Genomic DNA, 20,674 nt, shown 5'->3' on the forward strand with positions numbered 1-20,674 from the left:
AACGCGGGAGACCTGGGTTTGATCCCTGGGTTGGGAAGATCCCTTGGAGAAGGGAAAGGCTACCCACTCCAGTATTCTTGGGCTTCCCTGGTGGCTCAGCTGGTAAAGAATCCGCCTGCAATGTGGGAGACCTGGGTTCGATCCCTGGGTTGGGAAGATTCCCTGGAGAAGGGAAAGGCTACCCACTCCAGTATTGTGGCCTGGCGAATTCCATGGACCGTATAGTTCATGGAGTTGCAAAGAGTTGGACACCACTGAGCAACTTTCACTTTCCTATTTCTTATCCTATCCGTTTCTAAAGACGCAAATACACAGAGAAATGGCCATAAGTGTGAGGCCAAAATCTATGGCAGCAGGAAAAGAAAGCACTCTGGGTAAATACAAACTACAGCACACTTCACTGCAGTAAGGACCTCGCCCCAAACAAAGGAGCCCCGCCCCCGTCCAGCTGGGCTACCATAGGGGGCTATATCACCACTGTCAACAAAGTATCCAGCTAGTTTCAAATAAGTCTTCCATTTATGGTGGGGGAGAGATGAGAAAAAAACACATTCATTTAGTTTGTTCCATATAGTATTAGACTGATCACTGAACATCACGTGAGAGCCTCACATAATGACGAGGCAGTCACTCCCCTGGCCTATTCCCTCCCCGACTTAGAACAGAAGTCAGCTTCGTATATCCTTCATATATCCTGCATGATCTTGCAGGTTTACTATATCTACCAACAACCTGTGATGCTGGGTGACCCCAGGACACTCAACTCTTATCACCACATGGGTGCCTTACTGCTTCAGCCAGACATAAAATCTTAGGGGGTTAACCTCTTCTTGACACTTAAATATGTCCCAAGACCCGCCCCCCCACCCCACCCCGTGCCCCCATCCTCAATTCCCATGCAAAATCAGCCAAAGTAGCAGTGATGATTCTTCCAGATTTTTCCGGAGGTGTGCAAGAAGTTTTTGCATCTCTGACCCCCGTGTGGTTTCTGACTCGCCAATAGTGTTCACAAAGTTACTATGGCCATTCCTATGAAGGAGGGGATTCAAACAAGTCACACAGGAGGGCAGCAAAAGATACAGAGGCAAATTAGACTCCACCGAGCTTAGGACCCAGACTCTTCCCAAAGTCATCTGCCTCGGTCAACACTGCATTCCCTTCGTCAATGTAATTCTCATGTAATGTAATATACCTCTTACACAGTTAATCAAGAGCTGATTTTATTTTGCCTTTCACCTGGGCCTGTCTCCTTCTCAGAGTCAGAGATGAAGAAGACAAGGCCAAACTGCTCCAAAGGACTTTAAAATCGATTATTCAAAACAGAAATTACAAAACACACATGGGTAGGTTAAGACAAAGTTTTCCTACAAAGTTTTCCTACCTTTTAAATTCCCTCTCAGGGGAGCTGAAAAAGAAGTTGCCAGCAGGAAAGGCCGCGGTCCTTGTTAAAGATTAAGTTGATTCCTCGTGTCCAAGCCCTGCAGTAGCTCCTCATCGCATCCCAAGCGAAGCTGGCCCAGGAGGGCCGCCCTCGCCTCACAGCCTCTCTGGCCTCCTCCTCTGCCGCTCTCTGCTCTACTTCTGCTGGCACCTCCCTGCTTCTGGGACAGGCCACCAGCCTTTCCACATGGAAACTTACTAGCTCTTCCTCCAGGCACCGGCTGGCCCCTCTACTTCCTCCCCAGCCCCTGGACAAACGTTCCCTAACCGGTTCGGCCTTCCCCTGGCCAGCCTATTAAAGAACAGCTTCCTCCACATGCTCACCTGGGCCTTCCCGATTCCCCGGCTACTTCTCCTCCGCAGCGTTCATTCCCAACAAGCACAGACACACAGCCCCCACCCCAACAGAACGCAAACTCCCAAGGGCAGAGACGCGGCGCCTTGCTGCAGTCCCCGTCATGGGAACAGTACGGAGCACACGGCAGGCGTGCTGTCAGCCTTCGAGAGCCGGGCTCCAGCTTCCATACAGTGGCGGCAGAGTGCCACTGGCTGAGAGGAGGGCAGGAAGGGAAGGCAGAATATGACGGATCTGAAAGCCAGATGACGCTTAAGACTCTGCCTGTAAAATTCTCCAGTTCCAGGGGGAAAAAGCCCAACTCAAGTCCACATGTGAGGAGACTGCAAAAAGCAAACAGGGATCAGAGCTGAAGACGGTCAGGTAACTCCAAAGTCTGAAACGCTTGAACCACTTCTTCCTGAAATATCTTAAGTCTAAACAGCTAGACAAGAGTCTACTACTTGGATATTAAGTTTGATGATATGATCACATGACGCAAAGTCACCCTGAAACTTTCAAGTACAAATAATCTCAGCATCTAAAGGAAACTGCTTCTCAGCCTCCTCAGACTGCTGTTCTCTGTGTTGCAGCGGATATGCTGGGCACCAGGTAATTCCTACTGGAGAGTTTGCTGCAGTGCCTGACACTGGACCAGCACTTTACAAGCACCAACTCATCGAATCCTCACAAAACCGGTATCCTCATCTTCCGGGAGAGGAAACCGAAGCCCAGAGTTCACAAGGCTGGCTGGGCAGTCTGCCCCTCAGGCCATGTTCTCAGCACTACAAACCAGAGGACGGAAGACGTGGTCAGTGACAAGTGCACTGGTCCAGCTACACGTCAGCCTGGAAAGTGGGTGCCTCTACCTTCTCTGTTTCCCTCTCATAAGGAGCCCCTGAATAAGCCACCTGGGTAGGACTTCAGATAATCAGCACCGCTTCTGTCCACACAGGTTATCTTTCCTGTTTGTGGTGTTCTTCTACCCTGGCTCTCAGAGCCAAAGGCCTTCTCTACATGATAAAAGGCAGCTGAAAGGCTGTGGACAGAGGAGCTGGCCGGCTACAGTCCATGGGGTCACAAAAGAGACACGACTGTCTGAGTATGCACGGCTTAAACAGAACAAGAAGACTAAATCTGGCAGTTTAATGGAAAGCTTCCTGAAAGATAATCTCTCCATAAATAAATACCTTCCATGTAGTTTAATTAATCATTCTGCAAATAAAATCAGGCTTCTGAAAACTGAATATATAAACAATGTTGCCACTTGCTCCAAATTTTTGCTAAATAAGCACTGCTAGGAAGCAAAGGAGAATCCCAGGGAGGGGGGAGCCTGGTGGGCTGCCGTCTATGGGGTCGCACAGAGTCGGACACGACTGAAGTGACTTAGCAGTAGCAGCAGCAGCAGCAGCAGCAGCAGGAAGCAAAGAACCCTTAGCATCAGCACTCCCCACCTCTGGCTGCCAGGCTCCTTGGAAAATCCCATCTCCATTCCTTAAAAACCTGGAAATAGAACTGCCTTATGACCCAGCAATCCCACTGCTGGGTATACACACCGAAGAAACCAGAATCGAAAGAGACATTGTACCCCAATGTTCATGGCAGCACTGTTTATAATAGCCAGGACATGGAAGCAACCTAGATGTCCATCAGCAGATGAATGGATAAGAAAGCCATGGTACATATACACAATGGAGTATTACTCAGCCATTAAAAAGAATACATTTGAATCAGTTCTAATGAGGTGGATAAAACTGGAGCCAATTATACAGAGTGAAGTAAGTCAGAAAGAAAAACACCAATACAGTATACTAACACATATATATGGAATTTAGAAAGATGGTAACAATAACCCTGTATGTGAGACAGCAAAAGAGACACTGGTGTATAGAACCGTCTTTCGGACTCTGGTGGAGAGGGAGAGGGGTGGGATGATTTGGGAGAATGGCATTGAAACATGTATAATATCATCTAAGAAACGAATCGCCAGTCCAGGTTCGATGCAGGATACAGGATGCTTGGGGCTGGTGCACTGGGATGACCCAGAGAGATGATATGGGGAGGGAGGTGGGAGGGGGGTTCAGGATTGGGAACACGTGTACACCCGTGGCGGATTCATGCTGATGTATGGCAAAACCAATACAGTATTGTAAAGTGAAATAAAGTAAAAGAAAAAAGAAAACGAAAATCCCATCTCCAGAGACAGAGACAGATGTGGGTGTGGTTCCTTCAGAGGTCTGCTCTTGGCCTTACTTGGAGGTCTCCTGTCCTGTATAATGATGTCACCCTCCCTACTATTATAATTGTGGTTTTGGACTAGATGAGGGGGGAAAAAGAATCACTCCCAAGTGTACTAGCAATTGAAAATGTAAACCCAGAATATTTTAGTTTCAGCATTAGCATATAAATAAGCTACTAATTGCTAGTGGTAAAGAACCCGCCTGCCAATGCAGAGACGCAAGAGATACGGGTTCAACCCCTGGGTCGGGAAGATCCCCTGGAGAAGGAAACAGCAACCCACTCCAGTACTCTTGCCTGGAGAATCCCATGGACAGAGGAGCCTGGCGGGCTACAGTCCATGGCATTGCAAAGAGTTGGACACAACTGAAGTGACTTAGCAGGCAGTGGGCAGACAGGCAAGCTGCTAACACATTGATCCAATACTGTCCCACCATTTAAAAGAAGCAAAGCCGTCAGTGTAATCAGTTTTACAGCATCGTGATTAACAGTGATAAACATCTGAATCTCGTTTGAATGAGTATGCATGTGGTAAAGAAAATGTGATACTCTAAAAGGAAGCAAGCCACACTGAAAAGCTTACTAACGCTACCTCCCTCCCCAGTTCTCCCCTTTCCTGGTTTTCTCCCATTTTCCTAACCTCCTGAATGGTTTCAGGAGGGCTATGGCGGTGCACTGGTGAGGTCCAGAATCAAGCCGTCTTTGTTTCAGGGGCCATGATCCAGAGTCCACGTGAGACCTCAGGACAAGCATCGCTTCCCGCCTGCGCTCACACCCCCCACGCTGCGCTTGCGCCAGCACCCTGCTGTCTGGCAGGAACCAACACTGACCTTCCCTGCCTCCCTTCCTGTGCCCAACGCTGTCCCACTCCCCGGTCCATTCTCTTCTCCACGGTTTCCTAACTCTCTTCAGACAGTTTCCTTGAGAGACCTTTTCAAGTACCTGCTTCCTCTTTTATTTCGGGTTAACCCTTGATTTTCTGCTCATATCCTTCCTTGCCTTGAAAAAAATGTTTTAACCCCCAAGATGTTAACAACACATATGGATGGCGCTTGTCTGGAGGATTATTCTGCTTTCTCTCAATCTTACTCCTCACCCACCTCCATCCTACTCTCTGTTCTGGGAGGGTCACCATACGGACTCAGGAGGCTCCACCGCCCCTCTGGCTTCTGGTCCAGTTGTCTGGGAAGAGGCAGGAAGAGAGTAAGAAGGAGGAATTTACTGTCCTGGTGCCCCCCCTACAGTGGCTGAGATCCCTCTTCTCCAGCCTCCAGAACGGCTTCCTCCTCCCGCCTTCCAGGCGCAGGGATAGGAACCCTACTGCTGCCAGCCCAGGAGACGCCGTTTGCTCCACTGGTGTCCCCAGGCCCTGCTCACCCTTGGTAAACAGCCCCAATCTGCACTGTGGACAATTCAGCAGCACTGTGAACACCCTCCTTCTAAGCTCTCTGCAGATCAGAACCTGGTAGCTAAGTTTCCAAAACCCTTTTCCAGCATAATCCAGACTAGAGTTTACAAAGAGAAGCACAAGAAAGATTTGAAAGGCAGAAGAGAACGAGAGGTTTTACACTCCCAGAGGTGGTTGCAGCAGACACGGATTTACGGCAGCTTCCCCATGAGCTCCTGAGAACCACTCACTGGGGGGCTCCAGTCTGAATGGCCAGGAGAGGCTTCCCTGACCATCCCAATCGCGGTTCTCCCAACAGCCAGGCAGATCCTAGTTCCTCTATCACAGCTCTTCATATCTGGAACAGAAGCTTCCGGATGCCTGAAGGAAACAAACGCTCCTGAAATTACTCAGTTTCTGTGTGCCATCTGTTTCCTACCAGGACTCCAACTAGTATCGTTCCTCTCTCAATCCTAGGATTTCAGAGTAACATATTTTTTATTTGGGGAGTGAGAGACTTCTATTTCATGCAATATACCACAAGGTCTAAAAGTCCTCCCACAACAAAACACCTAGAAACATCAGACACAATGCAGAGCCAAGCTGCGAGGAAGAAAGAAATGTCCAGGATTCTAAACTGGTCGGAACACTGACCACGAGGGACAGGTTGGGTCAGGTCTACAGGACTTATTAATTGCCATGAACATGGTAATGCTTTTAATGATCACACAGGGACAGCAGACAAGGCCTCCAGCCCTCTTTTGGTGGTGATGCTGGTGAAACAGAACAGTCACTTTTGCACGTAGACTCTAGACAGTGTCACTTGTGGCTGGATTAATCTCTATAAAGATGACAAGATACATTTTTAGGCAATCACCAACTCATTCTCAAAGACAAAAATGTTCTTTCCTCAACTGACCCTACTTCCTATTCCCAAGGAGAACCACGAACATCTCTTAGACACTCTAAGGAAGATGCCTTGGAATGACCCCACTCATTTTTTGCTTGAACTCTCTGTATTTAAGGTGTTCGCTAATCCTGCAACTTCTTCGCCACCTGTGTTTGCCCCTTACCTCTCCAGCCTGGTCACTGCCGTGTTCATCTTCCTTGGACTAGAATAACATCTCTCTTCCCCAGGACCAATCTCTTGGAACAGCTTTTCTTCACCAGCTGTTTGGATAGCACTGCCTCACCACATGCCTGTGGCCCTCTGGCATCTTCCCATCCCAGTTTCTGCTCCTCTCTGCCCTTTCAAACAGACCTGCTCAGATCCCTCTGTGCTATCGCCCTGCCCTCACCTTGAGGGCATCTCTGAAACATCCCTAGGTCCACAGTTCTTCCTACCAAGTCAGGTCACATGGTTCCCAGAACGAGTGCTGGAAATGTGGCCTTTTCCACAAGCCTTCCTTAAAGCAGGTCATCTGCTGGCTTTTCTCTGTTAATAAACAGTGAAGCGCATCTGCCTTTGTGCTGAGTCGCTCAGTCAAGTCCAACCCTGTGTGACCCTATGGACCGTAGCCCACCAGGCTCCTCTGTCCGTGGCCATTCTCCAGGCAAGAATGTTGCCTGGAGTGGGCCGTCATGCCCCCTCCAAGGATCTTCCCAACCCAGGGGTCCCACATCACAGGCAGATTCTTTACCATTTGAGCCACCAGGGAAGCCCTTTAACCATTTGGGAAGGATCTGCCTTTGACCACTATCTGAGGGATGTGCTACTGATGATAACAACCACCATTTATTCTGTGTGTGAGGTGCTGGTAGTTTTACAAGTATTTCAACTTATGGATTAAAAAAAAGATAAATTATGTTATTTGCCAAAAGTCACTCTTCTGGGGTAAACTGAAGCTGATAACCTATAGCTCGAATTCTTTTGGTTCTAAAACCCACTTTCCCTTCTCTCACTGTACCATAAACTGAGCAGGGAGCACTTGCTCCAGGTCTTATAAGCTTCGAATGCTCTGGGACTTCCCCAGCGTTCCAGTGGTTAAAACTCCGCACGCCCACTGCAGGAGGCATGGGTCTGCTCCCTGGTCAAGGAACTTAAGGTTCCTCACGCCATACAGCATGGCCAAAACCAAGAATCCTAACAGACAGTAATTATAGTTGCTGCCTATCTTCTTCATGTCTAACACAAGTCACACACTGCACCAGGTGCTTTAGATAAATATTAATATATTTAATCCTCCCCATGCTCTAAACAAGTATTAGTGCTCCTTTTTGTAGAGTGAGGCTCAGAGAAGTTAAAACAAGCAAAACATTCATAGTAAACGTCCAGGTGGGATATGGAATCCCCACCCCAACCCAGTCTGTGCTTCTGGCAGAAGCCTTCCGTGAAACAGCAGCAAGACTGGCACAGACTGGGAGGCATTTTATAAAGGAATCGTGACATTTCCTAGAATTGAGTTTACTGTCTATACCTGGATAGTTCTATGTTATTCGCTCTATGTATGTGCAAACATGGGATCTTCTTAAGTAGATCAGGCAAAAAGATTTGCTTGAAAATTTGACTTGGTATTTCAGATTCTATGTTCTATTTGCCGATGAACAGAGCTTAGATCTTTCTCAGTGGCTTACAGGTGTCTCAGTACAATTAGGCCTTAAGAATAGGATAATGTGCTGATGGCGCTGGCTTGTCCGCTGGTTTGGGAGCCTAGGAAACAGCTTAAGGAACCAACTCAATCAACATTTGCAAGTCAACAGTCTAGAGGAAAAGACACCCACTAGAATGTCACAGATCTAAAAAGTCTTCTCCAAGGGTGAAAACTTGAATTATATTCGCCATGCAAGCTACAAAAAACATCCACCTTCACCTGTGATCAAATACATGCCGGCGAAAAGTGGGGACACAAAACTACATCTTTAAGGTTTCAAAAGAAGAAATGATACGATACCTGGTGAGGCTGGGGTAAAGCTGGTACAAACAATAACAAAAGCAGCATGAATTATTACAACCCTTTGGAAAAGCCATTTGGTAATAAAAATATTCATATCTTTTGACCCAGTAATTTTATTCACTAGATTTTTATCCTAAAGAAATCTCAGAACAACCAAGCAAAAACCAAGGTACCAACATATTCACTCTGGTGATATCTACAAGCAGTGAAGACAGGCAAGAATCTAATTTTCTATCATCTGAAAATGATTAAACATATTGCGGCATTTTCACTCAATGAAATGGTACAAACTCATTGAAAACAACTGTGAAGATTCTAGCACCATAGGAAATGCTTATTTTATATACTAAGATGAAGGAAAATAACCTGTGCTATGGTTGCACCTATCTAGAAATCATTAGGTCCAGGGTCAATCAGCACGGAAAAATGAAAACCCTTCCATTATTCAAGGTGGCGGGATTGTGGATGCATTTTCATCCTTTTTGTTTCTATTGACATTAATTCTTGTGTAGAAAATAACCACTTTAAAATTTCATTAATCTTATTTTAAAAATACACCTCTCACACTATCTCAAAAACATCTTGTCCAGGGGCAGGTGGGAGAGAGAGGCACTTGCAGAAATCCTCGCTTCAGAAAACCTGGCATTAACAGTGCACAGGCGCCGTGGGGCCCAAGTGAGTGTGCACGCAGAACGCTGTCTCTGAGCTGCTTCTCAGAATTAGGCATAAAAACAACTGAATTCCACCCCAGAGTGGGCAGGCCTATTTTTAGACATAATCTCAAATAGCAAAGAGACCGCAGCATCCTATCACTGCATGCTGCCGTAACGGCATGGAGATGCCATTAACCTGCTCCCGGGCAGGCCAAAGGGGTCCCAACGCCACCCACCAGATAGCTGCCTGTCCCTTAACTGCGGTATCAGCCTAGATGACCCCCTCTGTGGGCAGGATGGCCAAAGCTGCTGGAAAAAGGGCAGGACCACTGGTGTCTCTGGGGCCCGTGGAGCACAGGCTCCCTGTGGGTTTTTCCTAAGTTAAGCCTGAGGGGTTTTGAGATATTATTAATTTTTTCCCCTCACTTAAAAGCTGTATGAGTACATAATTTCTAAACCTTCACAGACAAAAAGGGTCACAGAAAGCAATCCTGTCACCACCTGTAGGCAGAAACAGCTCCATTTTATAACAGCAAGAACAAAAAATACCAGAGGACTAATTCAAAGTAGAAGAGGGCAAAAGCTACATGTATAGATAAACTACTGAAGGACCCCAAAGAAGAGCTCAAAAACCAACCAACCCACCAGAGAAACACACAAATGTATCCACAGGCAAAGACACAGTATCATACAGAGGTCACGTCCCTACAGACTAGCTTATAGAACTAGCTAGTAACACGCCAGTCAGATTCTCAGTTGGGTCTCAGACTACAACTTATTTTGAAATAATTTCAAATTGTACAGAAAAGTTCAAGAATAGTACAGGGCTTACACAGCCCCTTCAACAAGATTCCCCAACTGATAATATCACTTCATTTTTAATTTAATGATATTTTATATCATTTGCTCCATTACTTATACATACTTATTACCTATACAGTCAGCCCTCTGTTATCTACGGGGTCTGTATCTGTGGATTCAACCAAACGCAGATCAAATGTATTAGGGGAGAAATTACAGAAAGTTATAAAAAGCACAACTTGAATCTGCCACATGGCTAGCAATTATTTATACAGTACTCACATTAGGTTTATAACTATTTATGTAGCATTTACATTATGTTAGATATTGTAAGTAACCTAGAGATTTATATGCAACTACTATGCCATTTGGAGAAGGAAATGGCAACCCACTCTGGTGTTCTTGCCTGGAGAATCCCAGGGACGGGGGAGCCTGGTGGGCTGCTGTCTATGGGGTCACACAGAGTTGGACACGACTGAAGTGACTTAGCAGCAGCAGCAACTATGCCATTTTATATAAGGAACCCAAGTACCCACAGAGTTTGGTGTCTGAGGGGGCCTTGGAACCATTCCCCTACAGATACTGAGCAAGACGATATATAACCTGTATAGATACCCATTCGCTTCTTCCTGACCTCTTTGAGAGTAGGCTGAAGACTGACGTCAAATCACCCCCAACCAGTCCAGTGTACATTTCCAAAAACAGGAACATTCATCTACATAACCAGCATAAAACCCTCCACACCAGGAAATTAATATTCCTTTACTACTGAGCCACCTGAGAAGATCCCCTGGAGAAGGAAACAGCAACCCACTCCAGTATTCTCGCCTGGAAAATCCCATGGACAGAGGAACCTGGTGGGCTACAGTCCATGGGGTCACAAAGAGTCAGACACGACTGAGCGACTGAACAGCAACGTTGCCTGCGCCACTAGCCCAGGGCAGAGCCTGTTCCACTTTTGCGAACTGCCCCAACAATGCTTCCTTTTCCCCTCTGGCCCAGACCCCATCCAGGAGCACAAGCTGCCACGCCTCACCAGCGTCTCGCCAATGCGAACTGGCCCCCAGTGTTCTCCTGACTCCCGTGTCCTTGACAGAGTGTGGTCCTCTCATTCTGCAGGAGGCACGTCCAGCCACGTCCCTACTTTCTTGGCAATGATACCAGAGATGTGGCGCTGCGCTCTGCTCAGGGCACTACGTCAGGGAGGGACGGCAAGTGCACCCTCCACTGGCGATGCCAATCACTTTCACCCAGTCAAGCTCATCCCTGCCAGGCTTCCCCAGCGCAAACTTACCACTTTACCTTGTTAATCAGTCAAGCATCTTGTGCCAATAGCTTGTTGTCTGTCAAACATCCACTTATTGATGACTCCCATGTCAACCAAGCACCACTATGATGATCGTTGTTGTTTAGTTGCTCGATCGTGTTTGACTCTGCGACCCCGAGATGTAACCCTGCCAGGCTCCACTGTCCATGGAATTCCCTAGGCAAGAATCCTGGAGTGGGTTGCCATTTCCTTTGCCAGGGGATCTTCCCAACCCAGGGATCGCACCTGCTTCTTCTGCCTAGACAGGAGGAGTCTTTACCACTGAGCCATCTATGATGGATGCCAAACGGTGATCCTCTGTCCATCATTATCTGGCAGAACTTCCCCTCCTAACCCACATATCCACTCACCTATTTGATTCTCAAACTATCAGCTCTGGCCAGTGGACGCCTCTTCAAAGTGGCCCCTATACCTTTTGGACATGTTCCCTCCCTTGAGCATGCCTTTGCTTCCCGGCACAAGGTGGTTCAGGCTCATACTGCCACCCGCAGGAACAAGCCATATCTCCAAGGACACGATTCATTTTAGAGAAGGATAATATATAGAAACAAAGATCTGGATGCTAGGATTGTTCACTGCTGCTGGGATGTCACTGCCTGTAGCTAAATACTATGTATGAACACCCACACCTATAACTATTTCCATACCCACAGTTGTATATACGTTTACAAACCATGGGTTCATCTTGAGACCTCCAATTTCAACCCAACACCCTCTAGGATCTTTCCAACCTTTTCTTTCTATGTCTGCAATTTCCTCTTCAAACAGTTAAGGCACCTGGCTCCCATCAGCCTCAATATATACTTATATACTTGCTTACTCAATTTACTTATTTTGCTCATTTGTTCAGTAAAACTGATCTCCCAAGCTCTGCAGCCTCATCCTTCACGTCTCCTCACCATCAACCCCTCAACCAGAAAGCCAGGATACACTTTCAGCTGACTGCAGATATGTCAAACCAGACTGAGGGGGTTCTCGTCATTTGGTGGGATCAAACTTTTACTCCTTTTATTGAATTAGATGAATTAGCAACGGAAAACTTCCAAACTAGTTCTGTAGCTCTGTATGTATGGACATGGATAAAATTCAGAAACACTATACACAAAAACAGTGAAAAGAGTCAGACATGACTTGGCGACTGAACAACAACAAATACACGGAAGAGGCCTGGTGTTTGGGAATTTGGGTCTGAGTGGAAGGAGGGAGACCCTCAGAAGGATCCGGTGTGACATTGTTAAGTCTGGGTGATGGGTATACAAGTGTCATTAGTCTTTGTGCTTTTTTGTGTGTTTGACGTATTTTGTAAACAAACAGAATTCTGATTTCCCACTTAACCAGTCTGAGGAAAGATCACCGGTTCACGGCATGGAATTTCAGATCCTTCAGCTTCTGACATGGACAGAATTTCTAGCTCCACCTCTCGTGACCTCATTTTGCACCTCCTACTCCAGTGGGCTTCCCTTGTGGCTCAGCTGGTAAAGAATCCACCTGCAATGCAGGAGACCTGGGTTCAGTCCCTGAGTTGGGAAGATCCCCTGGAGAAGGGAAAGGCTACCCACTCCAGTATTCTGGCCTGGAGAATTCCATGGACGAGTTCATGGGGTTGCAAAGAGTCGGACACAACTGAGCGGCTTTCACTTTCACTCCAGTGGACAGTGAACTTCTCTCCGTTCCCCAAAGGTGCGTTGACCTCCAGGTCTTCGTCCAAGCTGTTACCTGTCCGGAATGCTAGTTCTCTGCCCACTTTCACCATCCGATTAACTCAGATGCTTCTGTGACGACCTGCTCAAACATCCTTTCTTCGAGGCCTCCTTCCAGTGAGTCAAGCACTTGCCTCTCTCCCCACAGCTCCTGGGAGCATGAAGTGGTGGAAGGGGCATGCCTGGACCTTGAACTCAGACACAGTCAGATTCTGAACTGGGTTTTGCAGCTTAATGCTAGTGAGCTCTTGAGCAAAACTGTTCACTTCTTAAGCCCTGGTTTCAACAGAAATGCCCTTGGAGTTTGCCTGTGGTGAGGTGAAACAGTTCTTCCACTAAGAAGACTTCTGATACTGGAAGCGAAGCAAGTCCCGCCCCTCTTTTCTCTTATTACTGATACATTTCAAAATAGTAAGTGGGGAAACTGGCTGGAAAGGATACATCGCAACCTTAACTAGGGGAGGAATGACTTTTTAATTGTTTTTTTATTTTTAGTAAGACTACAGTCATGTGTTATGTGGAGAAGGAAATGGTAACCCACTCCAGTATTCTTTTCTGGAGAATTCCATGGACAGAGGAGCCTGGTGGGCTATGGTCCACAGGGCTGCAAAGAGTTGAACACGACTGAAGCGATTTAGCACACAAACGTGTGTTCCTTACATAAAAGTACGGCTGTAAAATGCACAAGGAAATCGAAAGCCCCCAGCAGAACGGCCTAGCAAACACCAGCTAACAATCACTGAGGACTGCTGCTCTGAGGGTGGGGCAGGCTGAGAGAGGCCTGGAGTGAGGATGCAGGCTAACCACCTGAAAAGCAGGACTAAGGAAGGCCCCTCCCTCCAGGGGCCCGTGTCTAACACGGGGAACATTTACACACATGCATAGTCATCCTTCAATACACATTCTGAGCAAATATCACATTCCAGGCACTGATTCTAGGTTCTGGAGATACAGCTGCAACAAACAAGTCTCAAAAGTCCCGACCTACCACACAAACAGCAAATAAAGACAGAACAATTACAGCTAGACACTGGGTTGGCCAGGAACTAAGCAATGCTTAGGGAAAACTAAGGGAGGCTAAGGGGACAGAGAAGCATAGAGGGAAAGCGTGGGACTTGAACAAGATGGTTTACACAGGATGACAACCCCCCCTTGAGGAGGTGACAACCGACTGGAAGGAGGGGCGGGGATGGGCTGTGCGGGGATCTGTGGAGAGGTGGGCACAGAGGCAAGGCGGGGATGGCCTTCCCGAGAGGATCCGCAAAGCGGCTGACACGGCAGAGGCCAAGTGCCAGGGGGAGAGAGAGGGGTGCAGCCAGAGAACGGGACCCTGAGCACACAGGCCCTGCTCTCGAGGGTCCACATACCCGCGGCACGGCCGTCTGGGTTCTTGTTGGAGATGCAGAGTCTTGGGTCTTGGGGAGCGACTGAACCAGAATCCGCGTGTTAACACACTCACCAGTCAGTCACACACACGTGACAGTTTGAGTACAGATGAAGGGCCTTTTAAGCCACGTAAGAACGTCGGATTTTATGAGGAGGCTTTGGAGGGTTTGAGCTAGAGAGCAACACCCTCTGGTTTCAATTCTCAAATGGCCAACTCGGCTCTGGCTGTTTTGCGGAAAACAGACTTTGGGAGGGGCGAGGGCAGAAGCAGGGAGTTAGTGAAGAAGCTATTTCGGTCGCCTGGGTAAGGGGTGTTGGCTGCAGAGACAAACGCGGTGTTGATGGAGGTGGTGATATGTGGTCAAGGAAAGGACGTATTCTGGAGTCAAAGCCAATGGGAATCGCTAATGGAGCAGAAGTGGGTGTGAGGGACTTGACGACGGTGACAAACTGCAGCAGCCACGTGACAGTCACCGCTCCGTGTCCCCTACAGGTAAAAATCTATGCAGGCTCCACAGCAGTCCCAGGAAAAGGGACAGCTGAAAACCCTGCTTTATTGAAATGAAGACAGTCGGGCAGAGGGAGGTTCAGTGACTGCCCAAGGCCCGTCAGACTGCAGCACCAGGCCCACGGAGCTTGTACTCGGGCACTGTCTCGTACTGAGCAGCTGGGACCACGGCATTGTCTGTGGAACGGGACGAGGCAGGGAGGGGAGGGGCTGACAGAACCAAGGGTGCTTTTTCTGGACACGTTAACTCTCAGATTCCTGGTGACGTCCAGGTGCAGATGTCAGGGAGATAGCTGGCGTGTCTGGACCTCAGAGGAAGGTGGGGATGGACATACATATGGGAAAGTCATCAGCACAGAGATAGGACTTGAAGCCAGAAGAGTGGATGAGATCACCCAGAGCAGTTTTTCAAACTGGAGGTTGTGAAATCAATTTAGTGGGTCATGAACAGCATTAAAAAAACAAATGAAATAGAACGGAATGGAAAATAACAGAGATGATGTCTCAGAGTAAGACGAAGCATGAGAACTTTATTGGGAAGCTTTTGTTCCAGGCTTGAGTTGAGGTGCAGAAGTGAACGCGGTGAGCATGTACCAGGCTGGCATGTAGTTTGGTCAAACAACAGTGTAAAACCGCTAGTCTGGGGACCGAGAGTACGCTTGGTCCCTAAACCCCACCAACATCTGGAGGCTGGGAAAGAGGAAAAGGAGCCAACAAGGGACAGTGAAGGGAAGACACAGCAAGAGGAAGAAAGGCCATGCGGGTCCCCAGAGCTGTGGGAGGGGGGCGTGCTCGCGGGAGCCCACACGGGTGCACGCAGGTTATGGGATGGAGAGGTCGGGAGGGGAACCTGTCTGAGGCCTCGCAGCTGAGGGCAGAATGAAGCGGGGAGAGATGACACTAGGGTTTTTAGACCTTGATTTGTGGGGACAACAGGGTATCCAGTCATAATTTCCATAAATAGCGAATACTCGGCTGTTCAGCTGTGGTTTTTTTAAAGCATTTACTATGTACTGGGCCCTTTACCAGGCCTGGAAGCGCAGGGATGACTGAAACTCTGCTGCCTTTTTAAACAGCTTACACTCTGGGAAAGGAGAGCACTGCAGTAGAGTGAGGCCAGGGCTGGGGGCAGAGCGTGAGCAGCCTCACGAGGTGCCAGGCAGCCTGCTGGCCCGCTGAGGCCCGCCACTCCACTCAGACCGACTGTCGACCCTGCTCTCCCGCCTCCTGACTCGTGCTCTGCCCCTCCCAAACACTTCCCAAGTCAGAGTCACTCTTAAAGCCTTGGCTCACACAAGCACTTCCAGTCCACATGCCACATCGGTACCTGGTCCCTGCTTGGTCCGCACTTCCTTGCCTCAGGGAGCACCTCATTTCCCCAACGAGGACCACATAACGGTTGGAAGCAGGTAACAAACCTTTTCAACATCTACCTGGCACTCGAACAGCCAAGCAAAGACTTGCTTCCCCACTACAAGCCGATTCATGTTATTATTCAGCATTATTACTGAAACAGAGCTGATCATACACTCTGGCCACCTGATGTGAAGAGTTGACTCACTGGAAAAGACCCTGATGCTGGGAAAGACTGAAGGCGGGAGGAGAGGGGGACGACCGAGGATGAGATGTTTGGAGTGCTGACTCGATGGACATGAGCTTGAGTAAGCTCCAGGAGTTGCAAGTGATGGACAGGGAGGCCTGACGTGCTGCAGTCCATGGGGTCACAAAGAGTCAGACACAACTGAGTGACTGAACTGAACTGAGAGCTGATCATGTCACCCCAGACTCTAAAACCTTCCCTGGCTCCTAATTATTAGCACAACACATAGTCAGCTAAGTCCTGTCTTCTAGAAAAAAGATGTACAGAGTTGAAATTAGAAAGAAGACATTCCTCAAACTGTTGACAACAGCTGTCTTTGGAGTGAGACTGCAAGGGACCTTCTAGGAACTGATTTAATGAACATGTTAACTTTAATACAAAAGTTAAAAAGCAAAGAAATTTAATGACTGCAGCTGTTAACTTATTGACTGTTTACCCTATGTACTAGACAGCGTATTACAGTCTCATTTAATTTTAACAAGTCTGTGAGGCAGGTGTTAGCCATTCTGCAGAGGGAGAGACTGAGGCACAGAAAGTTGGAAGTGACTCACACAAGGTTACACAGCTCGTCTATGAAGAAGAAGTGCTGGGATCTGAACCCAGGTCTAATTAAGAAAGTGCCCGTAACCTCTCCTGTCCTTAGTCCTGTTCTGCGCGTCACCCAGCAGCCCTCATGCACCATGCAGCCCTTCTTTGTTCCAGCTGGCTCTTCTGCCTGAGTTAAGTGAGCTGCGCTGACACGGCACTGGCCTTCAAGGTCCAGGGCAAATCCTGCCTTTCCCCTGACTTCTCCCCTCCCTAGAGGTGTTTACCAACACTGCTCAGTGATGTCCGACTCTTTGTGACCCCATGGGCTGTAGCCTGCCAGGCTCCTCTGTCCACGGGGTTTCCCAGGCAAGAAGAGAGGAGCGGGTTTGCCAATTCCTACTCCAGGGTTCCTCCCCACCCAGGGACTGAACCAGCACCTCTTGCGCCTCCTGCATTGGCAGGTGAATTTTTTACCACTGAGCCACCTGGGAAGCCCTCACCAGCATTACCTGAGAGTAGTTAAACCTTCTACTTCCCCAATAGAGGAAACATGCGAGCATTCAAATCCTGGGTGAATTAAGTTGACAATGTAATCTCTTTCTGACAAAAGCAAAGAAAACAGAGACCAAAAGTTCTCATCTGTGAGGGAAGTTAATCTTAAGGGAGTTTCTGTGAGCCCTCCCTCACCCCCTCCCCCACTTTCAGCCTCAGCTTCCTGCACTTATTAAAGGAGCTGAGCATTTTAGATCACCACTTCTGACAAATAAAAACTACTTTTAAAAATGTAAACAGTGTAAATCAAAAGGTTTTCTTTTTAAACATCTCTTTAAAATTGGTTACCTTTTCCCAAACGCTCTGACCTTTGAAAGATACTTTTTAAGCTCAGCACAAAGTGTAAAAATATTAAGATACTTTGCATACACATAAACTTGGAGAGACCTGACCCCGTGAATCAGACATGCCTAAAAATGCAGAAAGCTCTTTTAACACCATCTGACCGCATCTCAATTTATGAGCCGAAGTAAGGCCAAACAAACAACACACAGTCAAACAAAAGCACTGCCCCGCAATCCTAGAAGGAAGCCCAGGGTGGAATGAACAGACTCTAACGCGTCCTTGGCCTTCCTGGGCAAAGTGATGAGAAATGCAGGCAACCGAGCATTACGACTTGATTTTACTGGAGGCCCCAAGGCCACAGGTCAGCCTGTCACACGAAGCAGGGACAAAGCTGAGCTCTAAGGGGGCATCCACTCCCGATAAAAACCAACGGGCCTTTTCACAGTTTATGGGATCCTCTGCGTATGGCTGGGAGGCAGGCATGGGAGGAACACTGCCTGGATGGCTGCTTCCTGTGAAAGAGCACAGGTGTCAGGGGTGAGCCGAGTGTCGACAGCTTGGACCACTGCCTCAGACTCACAGCTTGAAAACACTGAGGAACAACGTGTTAGTTCTTATTAAATGCATCTATAAGCTAAGTGTCCTAAAGATTACTGAGTTTTCCACTTAAAAACAGAGAAACGAAAAACAAAACAAAAAAACCCACAAAAGTCCCACACCTATAAATAGCTAAAAGATTGTTCTAAACATGCCAGCAAACTTCTAAACTCCAACTCCAAACTAAACAGAGTCACCTCTAAGCCTCCAGGAAGAGCCTCAAGAATCAGCAAATTAATTTGGTGTTGGAGAACTTTAAAGAAACAAACAGCAGGTCATTTCAGTAGCATGAGATACCTTAGCGAATGCACTGTACTTTATGTTCTCATTTCATTTCAAAAAGGCAAAGGGGGAGATGCCAAATGCACAGTCAGGACAGACAGAAGCAGCCGCTCCTGGCAACCGTGCGCTCTTTCCCAAGAGGCGCGCAAAGCAACAGCCATGAAACCCCCCTGACTCCCCCACCCACGAGCACAGCGTCCCCGCGCCCCCAAGGGCGAGGGCAGCACCAAGCATCGCTCTCCCCTAGCCAGAGGCAAGCCAGCTGTCTTGAAGAAACCAAAAAAAAACATGTTTAAAAAACCTTCTGGAAATAGAATTTTATTTTAGCAAGCAAGATGAGCAAAAATACAACTTTATTTTTGCAAGGTACAATTGCTTTCCCTATTAAACCTGTTTTCAATGGATTCTCCTGGGTGATGCATAGGAAAAAAATACTACATTCAGAATCAGGAAACCTATATTTAAATGCTAGTTTTGCCACTTGTTCTGTGACTTGGGCAACTTCCTTAACTTCAAAGTCCCACTTTCCTCATTTGCAGAAACAGTTACCTACCTTGCTGCCTCACAAGAATGCTCAATAATAAATCTGTAAGCTGCTAAGCACCATATAAATTCAAGTTATCTTTATCAGTATTACCATCATCTCTTTCTCAGATAAAAGTCTGAAAGAACAACAAAATAGGCAAAAGACAAATAGTGAGGAAAAACAATGGGAGAAGTTACTTATCAATCAAACAAAACACAACCAAACAAACCCTGAAAAACAAAATAACTAATGACTGATAGAAAATCACTCTATGACTGTTAATTTCTGTGTCATTCTCTCCTGCAATGCGGGAGACCCGTCTGAGCAACTTTCACTTCGCTTCACTTTACTCCTCTAATTAAGAAAGCTCCCATACCCTCGGGTCTATAGTCCATTCATAAAAATCACATCACAGTTAATCAGTGCTCCTAATTCACAATCAAAACGCCAATGGAGCGTGTTCCTCCTCTACAGGCAGGAGCCACCAGCCACAAGACAAATCCCTGCCCTCCCCACCAAGGGGGGACCCACTTGGAGGCACTCGGTCTCTGACAGCAGTGGAGTGTCTCTTTCTTCCCTGACCACTGGCATGGAGTTAGCAAATACCAATCTCAGTTCTTCTGAAATAAGCCCAAAGAGAACAGGTGGCTAATAAACAGGCATCACCACTTGCAATTCCAAGTTTTAAAAATAAAAGTCAAAACAACAAAAACATTTTCTGAAAAGTCAGCAATTTCCAAATTTTCTAGATGGTTATAACAGTAATTAAACTTTATCTGGTGATTACTATGAGTTAGGCAATATTCTAAAAGCTTGAGTTATTAACAAATTTAATCAGAGCAACCACAGGTAAGCACATTCATGTCTTCATGTTTTAGACAAGAAAACAGAGGCACAGACCTTGCTTACAGTCACACTGCTAATAAGTGGCAGAGCTGGGATTCAAAAATCGGGTGATTGGCTTTGGAGACCATCTCCAGATGCTGACTGCTGGAGAATCCTCCAACCAACAATGCCTGGTTTTCCTGCTCAGCTGTTCTTCCCTGTACTTACTGTCACATTGAGTATGTAACTGAGATTACAGCGTAGTGTCTCTCACCTTGCGGTCACTTGAGTCAAAGTGAACATTAGAATAACATGAGCCCATGAAAATAGGGTTTCCTTTTCTGCGTTCAAAAATGACGGGTTAAACAATTTGGGGGGAAAAAACTGGATGAAATATACAGACATCTTTAAAAAGTAACAGGAAGCTAACAGGATAGTGAGGCGTTACCTAGTTAATAACCTAGATGGAATGAAAACCCAAAGATGTGATGGAGACTCGAGGGCAACTGCTGATCTGCAGATGTGGCCAAGAGGCCCAGGGGGCACGTCTGCCCTTCCAGGCCCTGCAGGGGAGACACTCAGTAACCTCGGCCTGGCCCCAAACCAGGGGACTGAGGCCCTAAAGGGCTGCATCCTGGGGCTAAGAGCGAACTAGAAGTAAACCAGTCTTCTCATGGACTCAGCATCCACTCAGCTGGATAAAATCTCAAACTCTCAACCTGGATTAAAATAATCCTGGTTTGCCAGTGCCCTCAGGCACCTGGAAAAAGTAAACACAATCTTCCCTGGAAAAAGACATCCAAGGCCTCTA

General features: G+C 47.3%; 1 protein-coding gene across 3 annotated transcripts in view; it reads right to left on the reverse strand.

The window, feature by feature from the left end:
- The window catches only part of TCF20 (transcription factor 20), a 95,259-nt gene that overhangs the window by 51,564 nt on the left and 23,021 nt on the right, over positions 1-20,674 (reverse strand). The window lies entirely within an intron of this gene.

This window comes from Capra hircus, chromosome 5 (genome assembly GCF_001704415.2).
Source record: "Capra hircus breed San Clemente chromosome 5, ASM170441v1, whole genome shotgun sequence".
In the NCBI taxonomy this organism is placed as follows: domain Eukaryota; kingdom Metazoa; phylum Chordata; class Mammalia; order Artiodactyla; family Bovidae; genus Capra; species Capra hircus.